Source organism: Eschrichtius robustus, chromosome 19 (genome assembly GCF_028021215.1).
Source record: "Eschrichtius robustus isolate mEscRob2 chromosome 19, mEscRob2.pri, whole genome shotgun sequence".
Classification (NCBI taxonomy): domain Eukaryota; kingdom Metazoa; phylum Chordata; class Mammalia; order Artiodactyla; family Eschrichtiidae; genus Eschrichtius; species Eschrichtius robustus.
The window spans coordinates 55,212,266-55,231,237 of NC_090842.1; the positions used below are offsets into that span (position 1 = coordinate 55,212,266).

General features: G+C 40.1%; 1 protein-coding gene across 2 annotated transcripts in view; it reads right to left on the bottom strand.

The window, feature by feature from the left end:
• Positions 1-18,972, bottom strand: part of LOC137753340 (zinc finger protein 345) — a 186,903-nt gene that overhangs the window by 72,721 nt on the left and 95,210 nt on the right. The window lies entirely within an intron of this gene.

Here is an 18,972-nt window from a genome sequence, read left to right on the forward strand (position 1 = left end):
CCTGAGAGAAGTTGATGGCCACATCCCTGAAAGTTACCAACCACTGAAACAACAAATCCATTTATTATTTGTGAAAATATGATGATGATTTTGAGGTGAAATGAGATAAGAAGGAGGAGGGCATTGAAGGAAGGGGGTGATATAATAAACAATATGCCATGGCCGAACACCTGTAACATTGAAGGAAATTGGGTGCCTGAACTGTAGTGTCAACATGATCCTTGATCACTGCTATTGCCACAGACAAAACTTCCTATGTATACTAGGACAATTCCATTATCCAGAAAGGTCTGGGAATACAAAAGGCCAGATGATTGCAGTTTCCCAATTAAATGAAATATTGTATGCAATCACACAGCACTTTAAGCTTTCTAATTCTCAATAAATAATAAATAAATTCTCAACTAATGGGTTCTTTCCGAAATTATCTTCTCTCTTTAAAGAAAAGGATAAACAAAATTGATGAAATCTTTCCAAACAATTTTTTAACAAACCTCTGGACTGGAACATAGAATTTGGATATAACTTAGAATCTTTTTGAAGATTCAAGTTCATTAAGTCACTATATTATGTCACCAAATATAATGGACATACAGTATTTTCATTTTATGGATGTAATGATCTGCTTATTTGGGAGTATTTAAAACAAATTCTTTAATGTCTTTAATGTTCTTTAATGTCTTTACCTCTAGGAATCTAAAATTCTCAAAAGAGTATACATCTGGCAGATTTTATTTGCTCCTACTTTCTGTGTTCCTAGGCTACAGCAGGCTGATGGATGCCAGTCTAGGTGCACACAGGCATCACTCTGACACATTCTGGCCAACTCCAAGGTAAGCCTTGCCTCTCATTGGTTTCTTGGCAAGAGGGATGTGGTAGGTAGACTAATGACCCCGCAAAGATGTCCATATCTTAATCCCTGGAACCTGTGAGTATGTTACCTTACATGGCAAATGGGACTTTGTAGATGTGATTAAATTAAGAATCTTGGGGAGATTATCCTGGATTTTCTGGTTGGGCCCAATGGGATCACAAGGGTATTTTAAGTGATAGAGGGAGGCAGAAGAGTCAAAGAAGGAGATGTGATAATGAAAGCAAAGATCAGAATGATGTGATTGCTGGCTCTGAAAATGGAGGGGACCCTTGAGCCAAGGAATGTGAGCAGCCTCTAGCAGCTGGAAATGCAAGAAAATAGATTTTCCTCTGGAACCTCCAGAAGGAACACAGATCTACCAACACCTTGATTTTAGCCCTATAAGACTGATTTCAGATTCCAACCTCCAGAAGTATGACAGTAAGTTTGTGTTTAAGTCACTAAGTTTGTAGTAATTTGTTACAGCAGCATCATGAAACTGTACAAGAGGCAAGATCTCTTTCTTCTCAGGACTCAGTTCCCCAACCAATTTCAAAAGCCTCACAAAAAAACCTCACCACACACTGAGATTGGGAACAACCAGCAGAAATGTTGTCACTTCCAAGTGGAAAACTGAGGTTTGTAGAGATGAAAGTCTGTCATGTGTCTCATTTAACTACCTCACTAAACCACTGTGCTAATACTACTCTTAAGGGGAGATATTTCTGCTTCCTCATGGCTCCTGGCAGAATACCATCTGGTGCAGGGAAAAACATTTAGGGAAGAATGAAGCTCTTTGCTACGATCACTCACTGGAATGGGAGAAATTTGGGAGCAGTTCCTTTACAGGACTAAGCAACGCAGAAAATATGGGAATAAACATATCTGGTGTTCATATAACCCAACAAAATGATTGCACTTCAGGGAGGAAAGAAGAAACAGCAACTCACGTGAGGCATGGTTTTGAGAACTGTCAGAACTGATCAACTTTCTGGGTTCCTCTCCTGGAGATGTGCAGAGTCCTAAGAGGAGAGCAGGGCTGGAGAAGGAAAACAAATCCATGAGAACAAGCTTGCCTCAGAGCCCACAAAATGAGCAGCTTGGAACTACCTTTATTTCCCCTCTTTGAGGGAAGTTTGGGAAAATCTCAGCCCTCTTACAAATCCAGTGGAATCCAGATAGAGCAGAAGAAATTCAGGCCAGACTTTTCCTTAATCCCCATGATGCTGAACAGGACCCCAGAGAGTGCCAGTTTCCATGGGCATCTTACATCTCTAGGATAGGGGAGTACCCAGGGAGCCCTGGGGAGCAGCACTTCCCCAGGGCCCACATTCTAAGTGAGATGCTTCGCCCCCATGCTTAAAGGCTCAGGCCCACAAGACTGCTCCTGACTTCAGAAGCCAATCGCAAATCCCAGGCCACTGTACTTCTGACCAACCAGCTATAAATTGGGGGCTCCTACAATCCCCTCCTAAGGTTCTATACTTTGCTAGGATGGCTCACAGAACTCAGGAAAGCACTTCACTTATGTTTACCAATTTATTATAATGGATACAATTTAGGAGCAGCCATATGGAAAAGATGCATAGGGCAAGGTATGGCGGAGGGGGAGCTTGGAGTTTCCAGTGCTCTCTTTGGGATTGCCACCTTCAAAGCACCTCAAGGTGTTCACTAACCCAGAAGCTCATCAAATCTAGTTCGAGAGTTTTTATAGGGCTTAACCAGTCCCACCCTCCCCTTTCCTGGAGGTCAGGTCAGTGGGTGGGTTGGAAAGTTCCAACCCTCTAATCATTTGGTCTTTCTGGTGATCAGCTCCATCCTGAAGCTATCTAGGGGCCACATTCCAAGCCACCTCATTAGCATAAATTCAGGTGTGATCAAAAGGGGTTCATTACGAATAACAAAAGACACTCCTATTACTCAGAAATTTGCTAAGTTAGGAAAACCAAATAGTTGATGAAGAAAAGTTCTTATTTATAGAACTCCAGCTAAGAAATGCAGAAGGAATTGAGAGAATTTTTTTAAAAAATCACTATATGTAACCCTTAATAAAATAATAGATCTCAGCATCAATCATAAATGGATGTTATAACCTCTACGTCAGTGTTTCTTACCCTTTTTTTTCATTATTAGTTCCCCCAAAGCCTTTTAAGACAACTTTTCTCCTGATACCACTTACCTATGAAATTTTAATACCACAGATATACTGTATATGTGTTTATGTACTGTGTCCACAAATCATTATAATATTTAGTAAGAGTTTTGTCCCCCTCCCTGCCAAGAACCAAGTTTCACCCCCGTGGGGGCAATACCCTTCCTTCTGCCATTGAGAATGCATGCTTTAGGTGAAAGAAGAAGAGGGCATTTTATAAAGGAAGAATTAAGTGGACAGCACTTGAACACCAATCAACATGGCATCACCAGAAGTGGGACACCAGACTTTAAAAAACCTCAGGATGTGACGTCACAGGAAGTACACAACATGACCTATGAATTATTTTTGCCTGAAAATGTGATTTAGGCAAAATATGATCTGAATCTGATCAAGGCTCTAGATCTAACTACCCCTTAACAGAAATATGTAGCATAGGGGAACTAATTATATGACACCACAAGGAAGAAATTAGCCAAAAGGAGAATGCACAATGTTCTATAAACAAATAACCTAGTTTTTCTACAAATCAATGGCAACAATTAAAATAAAATAAAAACAAAAAATAGAGAAAAGAGTTATGGATTAAAGAAACTTAAGAGATTTGACAGGGACTTCCCTGGCGGTCCAGTGATTAACACTCCACGCTTCCAGTGCAGGGGGCCAGGGTTCAATCCCTGGTTGGGGAACTAAGATCCCACATGCCAGTCCTCCAAAATATTTAAAAAAAATTTTTTTATAAAAAGAGAGATTTGACAACCAAATGTAATGTGTGGACCTATCTGAATCATGATTTGAACAAACCAATTGTAAAAAAAATCTATCTTCCAAAGAATTAGGGAAATTTGAATATATACTGGGTATATGATATTATGGAATGACTTAGTTTTTAAAGTTGAGATAGCATCATGGTTGTTATTTTAAAATATGTCCTTTTGGTTACATAAGCATACATGTGATTAAAATACACTGAAATACTAAAGGAAAAAGGGGGATGGATAGGTATAAGGATATTTGCAAATGTGTTAAATTACGGCTGAGCGTTGGACACATTGGGGTCGTATTATTTTCTACCCTGCTTGAAAATTTCCATACAAAGTTAAAACAAAAGTCCACATTTCCTCCAGAAAGTATAGTTATCTTTCATCAAAAATCTTAGACCAGAAAGGGCTGATTTGTCATCAGGTGGAAAAGGAGAGGTGCAGGTGTGGTTGGTGAGTAGAGTAGACTGGTGAGGCCATCCCTGGAGCGCCATGATTCACAGGGATAGCAATGCCTAAGGACAGTCACTGGTTTCTCCTAAGGTTTCTCCTTAGGAAGATGTTGCAGGAGGTAGCAGCATCTTGAAAAGAAGAAACTTGAGAGAAGAAAGAAAATGGCAACATATTTTAGAAAAGACTTTTAGCTGTGCAATATTTTTTTCCTTTCCTCTGTACGCTTCTGTTGGAAAAAGTAGAACAGAGAAAAAAGAATCAAAGGATATCAAGCTTTTCCCAGAGCCGACCAAACAGTTTAGGACCAATTCCCACAACAACTTCAGGCTGAGAGAGGGATCAGTTTTTCCCTATAGGGCTCTCAAAGTAGAATGGGGCATCCTGTTAGGGTGGTCTTCTGCCTTCCTGGGACATAAACTCTTATTGTAGGGGCATCTTCAGAATAGCCTCGTTCTCTGGAACTGCGGCACCTGGAACCGCGCGATTCTCAACTGGAGAGACTCTGTCCCTGTCTCACGGCGGGAGAGTACACAGTCACTAAAGGGGCACAGCAGCCAAGTGCGTTAGAAGGCGGCAGGTGAGCCCGTCACGCGGCCACAAAAGCGCGCGCACACTCACACACCCAGCACTGTTGTGGAACGTTCATGATAACATCTCCCTGCTCCCGTTGGCCGGGAACCAAAGTCACAGCGCCGCTTTTGCCGGCGGAGAGCGACGCCAAGTGCACACTCATACCTGCGGCGCAGAGGAACACAGCTGATAGCACCACGCCTCCGCCGCTAGGAACCGAAGTGAAGCGGCCGACGACCAGCGGAGAAGGGCACAGCCACTCCGCACTGGCAAGGCCGACTTCCGTAAGGAATTAACCTGAGTGCTACGAAGTTGGAGATACGTAGTCCAGAGCCAGGATCGTCTCGATTCCTGTCAGCACCGAGCCCCGGCCGGCACACCGGTATTCCCAACACCTTATAAGAACTTCCTTCTGGATGCTCCAACCCAAAGGCAGCGTGCGGGTCCCAGCGAGGTAGTGCACTCACCTACCGCTACAGACTGGATCCTTAAGCCAAGGAGTAACGGAGTAAGTGTACGAAATGGCGCAGGGACGCGGTGGCCTCCGGGAAATGTAGTCTTAAACATGAACCCGGCCCGATCCAACAGAATCCAGAGGCAGTGGCCACGTCCTGTGGTCCGGAATCGGGCGCGCCTCGGGGTTCCCTTGCTTGAATCCGAGATCTCACGCTGCTGCGGTGTGAGCCGACCTATTTCATTTTACTCAAGTGACTTCCCAGAGGTTCTAGAAAATCCCAGAGGTTACCAGAGCTTGAGTCTTGCCGTGATGCCTTCAGAGAAATGTAGTCCAGGGCTGAAAAACCTGCAGAAGTCTAGGAAGCAGGGTCTCTGTCCCGGACGAGGTGACGGTGACTACCGGGTTGCTGCTCAAAGGGGTTCAGGGGTGTGATGCTTACTTCATGGTCATGTGTGTGTGTGTGTGTGTGTGTGTGTGTGTGTGCACGCCCGCGCAAGTGCAAGTGTTCTCTACAGGGGAAGGGAAGACTGTGGGGAGTGTGATGTGTGTCAGATTGTGCTTGAGACTGTGAGGAATGTTAGTGGATAAGCATGTGATCCATTTGGGATTGTGTTAAATGTCTGGGGATGGTGTGACTATAGCTTTAAGGATGATGTATGGGATTAATCAGACAGTCTATGATTAAGTATTTTATAACTTGTAAGAAAATGCTTTTTCTTTGCATGGTTGTGAATTTAGAATAGATTCCATGGAATTATAGAAATGTTAAGTGAAAGATACATTGAGAGTTCACCTGTAGTAGTGAATGTGGGAAAAGAAATGTGTGAGCATAGTATTGTGAGAGTGGGTATGATTGTCTCATGATGCAGCTCTGTGTAATAGTGGTATCTTTAAGCTTCAGTTTCCTCACCTGTAAAATGAGGTTAACATTCGTGTAACATTTGGAGCAGTGCTGTCCAATAGATATTTCTGCAGAACTGGATTCCATGTGCGATGTCTGTGCTGTCCAATACCATAGCCCTGGCCACATTTGGCTATTGAGCACCTGAAATGAGACTAGTTTGACTGAAGAACTAAATTTTTTATTTTGTTTAATTTTAATAAATTTATATTTAAATAGCTATATGTGGCTAGCTAAATTTGACAGCGCAGTCTGAAGTATCAATTTGCCTTCAAGATTTGGAGGGGGAGAAACTTAAGTAATTTCATCTAGCAAATAATTTGAAAAATGAGTTTTACATTGAAATGAAGAGAGATGAAAAATGCAAATTCAGCTTTAGTCTTTATTTTGGGGGGAATAATTTGCATAGAGTCCACAAATATTACTATATACCGCAATGATTTTTTTTTACATACCACACACAGATCAAGATAAAGAACATTTCGGGAATTCCCTGGTGGCGCAGCGGTTAAGAATCCGCCTGCCAATGCAGGGAACACGGGGAAGATCCCACATGCCACGGAGCAACTAAGCCCATGTGCCACAACTACTGAGCCCACAGTGCTGCAACAACTAAAGCCCTGGCGCCTAGAGCCTGTGCTCCGCAACAAAGAGAAGCCACCGCAATGAGAAGCCCGCACACTGCAACGAAGAGTAGCCCCGGCTCTCCGCAACTAGAGAAAGCCCGCGCGCAGCAACAAAGACCCAACTCAGCCAAAAATAAATTAATTAATTAATTGATTAAAATAAATAAATAAAATAAAAGGTAAAGAACATTTCAAGGACGCCAGAATGTTCCCTTGTGCCCCATCCTGGTCATCTCTGACTCCACCTAGAAGTGACCATTATTTGGACTTCTAGCACTGTAGATTAGTTTTGTGAATTCTTGAACTTCATTTAAATGCAATCAGTGTAATGATATGTGTCTGACATGTTTTTTTAAAAAAATATTTATTTATGCATGCTGCGCCGGGTCTTAGTTGTGGCATGCGGGATCTTGTTGCAGCATGCAGGATCTTTAGCTGCAGCATGCAAATCTTAGTTGCAGCATGCATGCAGGCTCTAGTTCCCTGACCAGGGGATGAACCCGGGCCCCCTGCATTGGGAGCTCAGAGTCTTACCCACTGGACCACCAGGGAAGTCCTGTGTCTGGCATGTTTTTAATCAACATTATGGCTCTGAGATGAGTCCTTGTTATGGAGTATAGGAATAATTCCTGTAGCCAGCTAGTAAATATTTTAGGTTTTGTGTGCCAGATGTTCTCTGTCACAACTGCTCAACTCTGCCAGTGTAGAATGAAAGCAACCATAGACAACATGTAAATAAATGAATGTGGCTATATTCTGGTAAAGCTTTATAGACACTGAAATTTGAATTTCATATAATTCTTACATGTTGCAAAATGCTATTCTTATTTTTATTTTTTTTACATCATTTAAAAATGCAAAACCTTTCTTAGGTCATTGGCCATACAAAAATAGGTTACAGGCCATATTTTGTCCGTAGGCTGCAGTTTTTCAATTCTTACTATGATTTATTCATTCTATATTGACACACATTTGTGTGATTTCCAGTTTTTTCTTACTATGAATAAATCTGCCATGATCAATCTTAAAATATTTTTTGGTAGACATAGCATTCATTTCTATTAGGAATCCAAGAGTGGAAGAGCTGGATCATAAAGTAGGTTTACATTTATATGTGTAGGTACTGTCAAACCATTTCCCAAGGTCTTTGTGTCAGTTTACACATATGTCAGCAATGTAAAGGATTCCAGTTGCTCCATATCCTCTTGAACACTTGGTATTGTTAGTCTTTTTAAATTTTTACAATACTAGTAGGTGGGTAATAGTATCTCAGTGTGATTTTAATCTGCATTTCCCTGATTAATACTCACTTTAGCATCCTTTCATATATCAACCATTTGGATAACCTCTCTGAACTGCCTGTTTAACTCTTGACCATTTCATTAAAGTCAGTTTGTGGGGGTTTTTTTCTATTTATTTATAGCTATTTGCATATGCTGGGATGTGCGGCCTTTTGTAGGATATATTTATTGTAGATATCTTTCCCAGGATATGGCTTGCCTTTCACTCTGATAATGAAGTCTTTTTTTTTTTTTAACATCTTTATTGGAGTATAATTGCTTTACAAGGGTGTGTTAGTTTCTGCTTTATAACAAAGTAAATCAGCTATACATATACATATATCCCCATATCTCCTCCCTCTTGCATCTGCCTCTCACCCTACCTATCCCACCCCTCTAGGTGGTCACAAAGCACCGAGCTGATCTTTCTGTGCTATGCGGCTGCTTCCCACTACCTATCTATTTTACATTTGGTAGTATTTATAAGTCCATGCCACTCTCTCACTTCGTCCCAGCTTACCCTTCCCCCTCCCTGTGTCCTCAAGTCCATTCTCTACGTCTGCATCTTTATTCCTGTCCTGCCCCTAGGTTCTTCAGAACTTTTTTTTTTAGATTCCACATATATGTGTTAGCATACGGTATTTGTTTTTCTCATTCTGACTTACTTCACTCTGTATGACAGACTCTAGGTCCATCTACCTCACTACAAATAACTCAATTTCATTTCTTTTTATGGATGACTAATATTCCATTGTATATATGTGCCACATCTTCTTTATCCATTCATCTGTCAATGGACACTTAAGTTGCTTCCATGTCCTGGCTATTTTAAATAGTGCTGCAATGAACATTGTGGTAAATGACTCTTTTTGAATTATGGTTCTCTCAGGGTATATGCCCAGTAGTGGGATTGCTGGGTCATATGGTAGTTCTAGTTTTAGTTTTTTAAGGAACCTCCATACTGTTCTCCATAGTGGCTGTATCAATTTACATTCCCACCAACAGTGCAAGAGGGTTCCCTTTTCTCCACACCCTGTCCAACATTTATTGTTTGTAGATTTTTTGATGATAGCCATTCTGACTGGTGTGAGGTGATGCCTCACTGTAGTTTTGATTTGCATTTCTCTAATGATTAGTGATGTTGAGCATCACTAATAAAGGATGAGCATAAAGGATGAGCATCCTTTCATGTGTTTGTTGGTAATCTGTATACCTTCTTTGGAGAAATGTCTATTTAGGTCTTCTGCACATTTTTGGATTAGGTTGTTTCTTTTTTTGATATTGAGTTGCATGAGCTGCTTGTAAATTTTGGAGGTTAATCCTTTGTCAGTTGCTTCATTTGCAAATATTTTCTCCCATTCTGAGTGTTGTCTTTTCATCTTGTTTATGGTTTCCTTTGTTGTGCAAAAGCTTTGAAGTTTCATTAGGTCCCATTTGTTTATTTTTGTTTTTATTTCCATTTCTCTAGGAGGTGGGCCAAAAAGGATCTTGCTGTGATTTATGTCGTAGAGTGTTCTGCCTATGTTTTCCTCTAAGAAATTTATAGTGTCTGGCCTTACATTTAGGTCTTTAATCCATTTTGAGTTTATTTTTGTGTATGGTGTTAGGGAGTGTTCTAATTTCATTCTTTTACATGTAGCTGTCCAGTTTTCCCAGCACCACTTATTGAAGAGGCTGTCTTTTTTCCATTGTTATATTATTGCCTCCTTTATCAAAAATAAGATGACCATATGTGCGCGCATTTATCTCTGGGCTTTCTATCCTGTTCCATTGATTTATATTTCTGTTCTGTGCCAGTATCATACTGTCTTGATTACTGTAGCTTTGTAGTATAGTCTGAAGTCCAGGACCCTGATTCCTCCAGCTCCGTTTTTCTTTCTCAAGATTGCTTTGGCTATTCAGGGTCTTTTGCGTTTCCATACAAATTGTGAAATATTTTGTTCTAGTTCTGTGAAAAATGCCATTGGTAGTTTGATAGGGATTGTATTGAATCTGTAGATTGCTTTGAGTAGTATAGTCATTTTCACAATGTTGACTCTTCCAGTCCAAGAACATGGTATATCTCTGCATCTATTTGTATCATCTTTAATTTCTTTCATCAGTGTCTTATAGTTTTCTTCGTACAGGTCTTTTGTCTCCTTAGGTAGGTTTATTCCTAGGTATTTTATTCTTTTTGTTGCAATGGTAAACGGGAGTGTTTCCTTAATTTCTCTTTCAGATTTTTCATCATTAGTGTATAAGAATGCAAGTGATTTCTGTGCATTAATTTTGTATCCTGCAACTTTACCAAATTCGTTGATTAGCTCTAGTAGTTTTCTGGTAGCATCTTTAGGATTCTCTATGTGTAGTATCATGTCATCGGCAAACAATGACAGCTTTACTTCTTCTTTTCCAATTTGGATTCCTTTTATTTCTTTTTCTTCTCTGATTGCTGTGGCTAAAACTTCCAAAACTATGTTGACTAATAGTGGTGAGAGTGGACAACCTTGTCTTGTTCCTGATCTTAGTGGAAATGGTTTCAGTTTTTCACCATTGAGGACGATGTTGGCTGTGGGTTTGTCATATATGGCCTTTATTATGTTGAGGTAACTTCCCTCTATGCCTACTTTCTGGAGGGCTTTTATCATAAATGGTGTTGAATTTTGTCAAAAGCTTTCTCTGCATCTATTGAGATGATCATATGGTTTTTCTCCTTCAATTTGTTAATATGGTTTATCACACTGATTGATTTGTGTATATTGAAGAATCCTTGCATTCCTGGGATAAACCCCACTTGATCATGGTGTATGATCCTTTTAATGTGCTGTTGGATTCTGTATGCTAGTATTTTGTTGAGGATTTTTGCGTCTATGTTCATCCGTGATATTGGCCTGTATTTTTCTTTCTTTCTAACATCTTTGTCTGGTTTTGGTATCAGGGTGATGGTGGCCTCGTAGAATGAGTTTGGGAGTGTTCCTCCCTCTGCTATATTTTGGAAGAGTTTGAGGAGGATAGGTGTTAGCTCTTCTCTAAATGTTTGATAGAATTCACCTGTGAAGCAATCTGGTCCTGGACTTTTGTTTGTTGGAAGATTTGTAATCACAGTTTCAATTTCAGTGCTTGTGATTGGTCTGTTTATATTTTCTGTTTCTTCCTGGTTCAGTCTGGGAAGGTTGTGCTTTTGTAAGAATTTGTCCATTTCTTCCAGGTTGTCCATTTTATTGGCATATAATTGCTTGTAGTAATCTCTCATGATCCTTTGTACTTCTGCAGCGTGAGTTGTTACTTCTCGTTTTTCATTTCTAAGTCTATTGATTTGAGTCTTCCCCCTTTTTTTCTTGATGAGTCTGGCTAATGGTTTATCAATTTAGTTTATCTTCTCACAGAACCAGCTTTTAGTTTTATTGATCTTTGCCATTGCTTCCTTCATTCCTTTTTCATTTATTTCTGATCTGATCTTTATGATTTCTTTCCTTCTGCTAAGTTTGGAGGGTTTTTTGTTCTTCTTTCTCTAATTGCTTTAGGTGTACGGCTAGGTTTTTTATTTGAGATGTTTCTTGTTTCTTGAGGTAGGATTGTATTATAAACTTCCCTCTTAGAACTGCTTTTGCTGCATCCCATAGGTTTTGGGTCATCGTGTTTTCATTGTCATTTGTTTCTAGGTATTTTTTGATTTCCTCTTTGATTTCTTCAGTGATCTCTTGGTTATTAAGTAGTGTATTGTTTAGTCTCCATGTGTTTGTATTTTTTTACTGATTTTTTCCTGTAATTGATATCTAGTCTCATAGCGTTGTGGTCAGAAAAGATACTTGATATGATTTCAATTTTCTTAAATTTACCAAGGCTTGATTTGTGACCCAAGATATGATCTATCCTGGAGAATGTTCCATGAGCACTTGAGAAGATAGTGTATTCTGTTGTTTTTGGATGGAATGTCCTATAAATATCAATTAAGTCCATCCTGTTTAATGTATCATTTAAAGCTTGTGTTTCCTTATTTATTTTCATTTTGGATGATCTGTCCATTGGTAAAAGTCGGGTGTTAGAGTCCCCTACTATGATTGTGTTACTGTCAATTTCCCCGTTTATGGCTGTTATCATTTGCCTTATGTATTGAGGTGCTCCTATGTTGGATGCATAAATATTTACAATTGTTATATCTTCTTCTTGGATTGAACCCTTGATCATTGTGTAGTGTCCTTCTTTGTCTCTTGTAATAGTCTTTGTTTTTAAGTCTATTTTGTCTGATATGAGAATTGCTACTCCAGCTTTCTTTTGATTTCCATTTGCATGGAATATCTTTTTCCATCCCCTCACTTTCAGTCTGTATGTGTCCCTAGCTCTGAAGTGGGTCTCTTGTAGACAGCATATATATGGGTCTTGTTTTTGTATCCATTCAGCCAGTCTATGTCTTTTGGTTGGAACATTTAATCCATTTACATTTAAGGTAATTATCGATATGTATGTTCCTATTACCATTTTCTTAATTGTTTTGGGTTTGTTATTGTAGGTCTTTTCCTCCTCTTGTGTTTCCTGCCTAGAGAAGTTCCTTTAGCATTTGTTGTAAAGCTGGCTTGGTGGTGCTGAATTCTCTTAACTTTTGCTTGTTTGTAAAGGTTTTAATTTCTCCATCAAATCTGAATGAGATCCTTGCTGGGTAGAGTAATCTTGGTTGTAGGTTTTTCCCTTTCATCACTTTAAATATGTCCTGCCACTCCCTTCTGGCTTGCAGAGTTTCTGCTGAAAGATCAGCTGTTAACCTTATGGGGATTCCCTTGTGTGTTATTTGTTGTTTTTCCCTTGCTGCTTTTAACATTTTTTCTTTGTATTTAATTTGTGATAGTTTGATTAATACGTGTCTTTGCGTGTTTCTCCTTGGATTTATCCTGTATGGGACGCTCTGCGCTTCCTGGACCTGATTATTTCCTTTAGGTAAGTTTTCAACTATAATCTCTTCAAATATCTTCTCAGTCCCTTTCTTTTTCTCTTCTTCTTCTGGGACCCCTATAATTCGAATGTTGGTGCGTTTAAAGTTGTCCCATAGGTCTCTAAGACTGTCCTCAATTCTTTTCATTTTTTTTTCTTTATTCTGCTCTGCAGTAGTTATTTCCACTATTTTATCTTCCAGGTTACTTATCCGTTCTTCTGCCTCGGTTATTCTTTTTATATATATATAAATTCATTTATTTAATTTATTTATTTTTGGCTGTGTTGGGTCTTCGTTGCTGTGTGCGGGCTTTCTCTAGTTGTGGTGAGAGGGGGCTACTCTTCGTTGTGGAGGGCGGGCTTCTTATTGTGGTGGCCTCTCTTGCTCTGGAGCATGGGCTATAGGCATCTGGGCTTCAGTAGTTGCAGCACGCGGGCTCTAGACACAGGCTCAGTAGTTGTGGTGCGTGGGCTTAGTTGCTCTGCGGCATGTGGGATCTTCCTGGACCAGGGCTCAAACCCGTGTCCCCTGCATTGGCAGGTGGATTCTCAACCAATGCCACAGGGAAGCCCTGCCTCAGCTATTATGCTATTGATTCCTTCTAGAGAATTTTTAATTTCATTTATTGTGTTGTTCATCATTGTTTGTTTGCCCTTTAGTTCTTCTAGGTCCTTGTTAAACGTTTCTTGTATTTTCTCCATTCTATTTCCAAGATTTTGGATCATCTTTACTATCATTATTCTGAATTCTTTTTCAGGTAGACTGCCTATTTCCTCTTCATTTGTTTGGTCTGGTGGGTTTTTACCTTGCTCCTTCATCTGCTGTGTGTTTCTCTGTCTTCTCATTTTGCTTCACTTTGTCTCCTTCTCGCAGGCTGCATGTTCGTAGTTCCCATTGTTTTTGTTGTCTGCCCCTAGTGGCTAAGGTTGGTTCAGTGGGTTGTGTAGGCTTCCTGGTGGAGGGGACTAGTGCCTGTGTTCTGGATCTTGTCTTTCTGGTGGGCAGGACCGTGTCCGGTGGTATGTTTTGGGGTGTCTGTGACCTTATTATGATTTTAGGCAGCCTCTCTGCTAATGGGTAGAGTTGTGTTCCTGTCTTTCTAGTTGTTTGGCATAGGGTGTCCAGCACTGTAGCTTGCTGGTCGTTGAGTGGAGCTGGGTCTTAGCATTGAGATGGAGATCTCTGGGAGAGCTTTCGCCGTTTGATATTACATGGAGCCAGGAGGTCTCTGATGGACCAATGTCCTGAACTTGGCTCTCCCACCTCAAAGGCACAGGCTTGACACCCGGCTGGAAGAAAGAATAAAAAAATTAAAAAGTAATAAAAAAAAAGAAAGAAAGAAAGAAGAGAGCAACCAAATCAAAAAACAAATCTACCAATGATAACAAGTGCTAAAAACTATATAATAACAAACAAACAAACAAAACGGAAAGACAGAACCCTAGGACAAATGGTAAAAGCAAAGCTGTACAGACAAAATCACACAAAGAAGCATACACATACACACTCACAAAAGGAGAAAAAGGAAAAAAATATATATATATCTATATATTTTAAAAAAAAGGAGGCAGAGAGCAACCAAATCAATAAACAAATCTACCAATTATAATAAACTCTAAATACTAAACTAAGAGAAACATAAAGCCAGGAACAAATTAGATGCAGAAAGCAAACCCTAAGACTACAGTTGCTCCCAAAGTCCACTGCCTCAATTTTAGGATGATTCATTGTCTATTCAGGTATTCCACAGATGCAGGGTACATCACGTTGACTGTGGGGATTTAATCCACTGCTCCTGAGACTGCTGGGAAAAATTTCCCTTTCTCTTCTTTGTTCGCACAGCTCCTGGGGTTCACCTTTGGATTTGGCCCCGCCTCTGCATGTAGGTCGCCTGAGGGCATCTCTTCCCCGCCCAGACAGGATGGGGTTAAAGTAGCAGTTGATTAGGGGGCTCTGGCTCACTCAGGCTGGAGGGAGGGAGGGGTACGCAATGCAGGGCAAGCCTGTGGTGGCAGAGGCCGGCGTGGCATTGCAACAGCCTGAAGCATGCTGTGTGTTCTCCCAGGGAAGTTGTCCCTGATCACGGGACCCTGGCAGTGGCAGGCTGCACAGGCTCCCAGGAGGGGAGGTGTGGATAGTGACCTGTGTTTGCATACCGGCTTCTTGGTGGCTGCAGCAGCAGCCTTAGCGTTTCATGCCCGTCTCTGGTGTCTACGCTGATAGCCGTGGCTCGCGCCCATCTCTGGAGCTTGTTTAGGCGGTGCTCTGAATCTTCTCTCCTCGTGCACCCCGAAACAATGGTCTCTTGCCTCTTAGGCAGGTCCAGACTTTTTCCGGACTCCTTCCTGGCTAGCTGTGGCACACTAGCCCCCTTCAGGCTGTGTTCACGCAGTCAACCGCAGTCCGCTCCCTGGGATCTGACCTCCGAAGCCCAAGCCTCAGCTCCCAGCCCCCGCCCGCCCAGGTGGGTGAGCAGACAAGCCTTCCGGGCTGGTGAGTGCTTTTCGGCACCAATCCTTTGTGCGGGAATCTCTCCGCTTTGCCCTCTGCACCACTGTTGCTGCGCTCTCCTCCGTGGCTCTGAAGCTTCTCCCCCACCCCCCCTCCCAGCCCCCGTCTCCGCCAGTGAAGGGGCTTCCTAGTGTGTGGAAACTTTTCCTCCTTCACAGCTCCCTCCCAGAGGTGCAGGTCCCGTCCCTATTCTTTTGTCTGTTTTTTCTTTTTTCTTTTGCCCTACCCAGGTACGTGGGGAGTTTCTTGCCTTTTGCGAAGTCTGAGGTCTTCTGTAGCATTCAGTTGGTGTTCTGTAGGAGCTGTTCCACACGTAGATGTATTTCTGATATATCTGTGAGGAGGAAGGTGATCTCCACGTCTTACAACTCCACCATCTTGAAGGTCTCCCCTGAAGTCTTTTGAAGAATAGTTGCTCTTAATTTGAATGAAGTTCAATTTATTAATCTTTTGTTTATGGTTGATGTCTTTGTCTACCATAAAGACACGAAGGTAGAATTCTATTTTTCTTCTAGAGGCATTATTGTTTCAGCTTTCTCATTTAGGGCTATAATCCATCTCAAATTAATTCTTTTTATTTCTTTTGACGTGAAGGTCAAGAGATTTTTTTCCCCATATGCATAACAAGTTCTTCCAGCACTATTTATTGAATTTTGGTGATAAGACAAGTGACCTTGTATGTGTGCATCTTTTCTGTACTCTATTTTGTCTCATTGGTATATTTAGTTATTCTTGTACTAATAACAAACTGTTTTTTGAATAATATTGAAATATCATGGTATAAGTTTTAAATTTATTCTTTTTCATTATATTGGCTATTCTAGGTCCTATTCAGTTCCCATATATATTTTGAGAACCAGCTGGTTGATTTAAAACCTGGAGGGGGCTTCCCTTGTGGCACAGAGGTTAAGAATCCACCTGCCAATGCAGGGAACCCTGGTTGGGGAAGATCCCACATGACGTGGAGCAACTAAGCCGGTGCGCCACAACTACTGAGCCTGCAGTCTAGAGCCAGCGAGCCACAACTACTGAAGCCGGCACACCTAAAGCCCGTGCTCCGCAACAAGGGAAGCCACCACAATGAGAAACCCACACACCACAACGAAGAGTAGGCCACGCTCACTGCAACTAGAGAAAGCCCACACACAGCAACGAAGACCCAACTCAGCCAAAAATAAATTAAAAAAAATAATAAATACATTAAAAAAAAAGAACCTGGAGGGATTTAACTGGCTTTCTTTGACTCTAAAAAAAAAAAAAAGGTGACTTGATCTTAATACTGTGTCTTCCAATTCGCAAATATGGTATATCTCTCCATTTCTTTAGGTCTTCTTTAATTTCTCTCAGCAATGTTTTATAATTTTCATTGGAGAGGTTTTATGCCTTTTAAAAAGCAGCTTTATTGAGATATAATTAACATACCATAAATTTCTCCCATTTAAAGTGTTTAGTTCAAGTGGTTTTTAGTATATTCACAGTCATGCTACCATCCCCACAATTTCTGATTTTAGAACATTATCATCACCTGAAAAAGAAACCCTATACCCATTAGCAGTCATTACCAATTCCTGTCCCCTACCCCCCAGTTCCAGGCAACCATTAATCTTCTATCTGTGTCTATATAATTGTTTATTCTGGACATTTCATATAAATAGATTCATACAATATTTATTTTTTGTGACTGGATTCTTTCACTTAATGTTTTCAAGGTTTATCCTTGTTGTTGCATGTATCAGTATTTTATTACTCTTTATTGCTGAATACTATTCTATTGTACAGATATGCCACATATCTTGGGGGAAAACATTCAGTCTTTCTCCATTAATTATGATGTTAGCTGTGATTTTTCATAGATGCCCTTTATTAGGATGAGGAAGTTTTCCTCTATTCTTTATTAGGTTGAGGAAGTTTTCCTCTATGATATCATGAATGGATATTAGATATTGTTAAATGTTTTTCCTATGTCTATGAGATGATCATGTGCTTTCTGTCCTTTATTAATATGATGTATTATATTGATTGATTTTTGCATTTTTTTTTGTTTTCTTGGGGTTTTTTTGGCTGCATTGGGTCTTCATTGCTGCGTGTGGGCTTTCTCTAGTTGCAGCGAGCGGGGGCTACTCTTTGTTGTGGTGCACGGGCTTCTCATTGCAGTGGCTTATCTTGTTGTGGAGCATGGGCTCTAGGTGCGCGGGCTTCAGTAGTTGCAGCACGCGCACTCAGTAGTTGCAGTGCACAGGCTTCAGTAGCTGTGGCGCAGGCTCTAGGGCATGTGGGCTTCAGTAGTTGTGGCTGTGGGCTCTAGAGCACAGGCTCAGTAGTTGTGGCGCACGGGCTTAGTTGCTCCAAGGCATATGGGATCTTCCTGGAACAGGGATCGAACCTGTGTCCCCTGTGTTGGCAGGCAGATTCTTAACCACTGTGCCACCAGGGAAGTCCCTGATTTTTGCATGTTAAACCAACCTTACATTCCTGGCATAAATCCCATTTGGTCATGGTGTATAATTTTTTTAAAAAAATTTGCTACTGGATTCAGTTTGTTAGTGTTTTGTTGAAGATTTTTGTGCCTTTTTGTTTCTTTTGTGTTTTTGTTTGCTATGGTAAATACTTTTGTTTTAAAATTTTACTGTTTAATTACTTGAAGCTAGTATACATGGACACAATTTATGTTTTTATAGTCACATATCCAGTGATCATGCTACATTTATTTATTCAAATACTTTTATAATTCTTTTGAATTTTCTACATACAAATTATGTCATCTGCAAATATTGTTATATTTCTTCTTTTCCAATCTTTATACCTTTTCCTTCTTTCCTGTTTATTGCACTAGCTTGGGCCTCCAGTATGACGTTGAATGTGAGTATTGGTAATAGATTTCCTTGTTTTGCTCTCTTGAAGAATCCAGCAAGTATGTTATCTGTAGCTTATTTAAAGATGCTCTTTATCAGATTGATAAAAGGCAATTTTCTTCTATACCACTTTTGTTGAGAGTTTTTATGAATTTGTACATGATTCATATTTTGTATTCCATCAACTATTTGGAAGAATTCACCAGTGAAAATGTCCAGGAGTAGAGTTTTCCTTGTGGGGAAATTTATAATTAAACATTTATTTCTCTTAACAGAATTACTCAAATTTTATATTTTTTCTCATGTCATTTTGGTAAGTAATATTTTTAAAGGAATTTTCCATTATTTGAAGTTGTCAAATTTATTGGTATAAAGTTGTCCCTAATGCCTTCTTATTTATCCTTCAAAACCTATAAAATCTTTTTCCATACCTGATATTTGTAGGGTTATTTTCCTTTTTCTTGGTCAGTCTTGCTAAGGCTTATCAATTTTGTTAAACTTTCAAAGAACTGGTTTTTGGCTTAGTTTATTTTCTCAATTACTACTTTGCTTTCTATTTTAGTGATGTCAAACTTATCTTTATTACTTCTTTTTAAATACTTTCTTTGGGTTTAAATTGATGTTTTTTCTTTTAGTTTCTTACAGTGGAG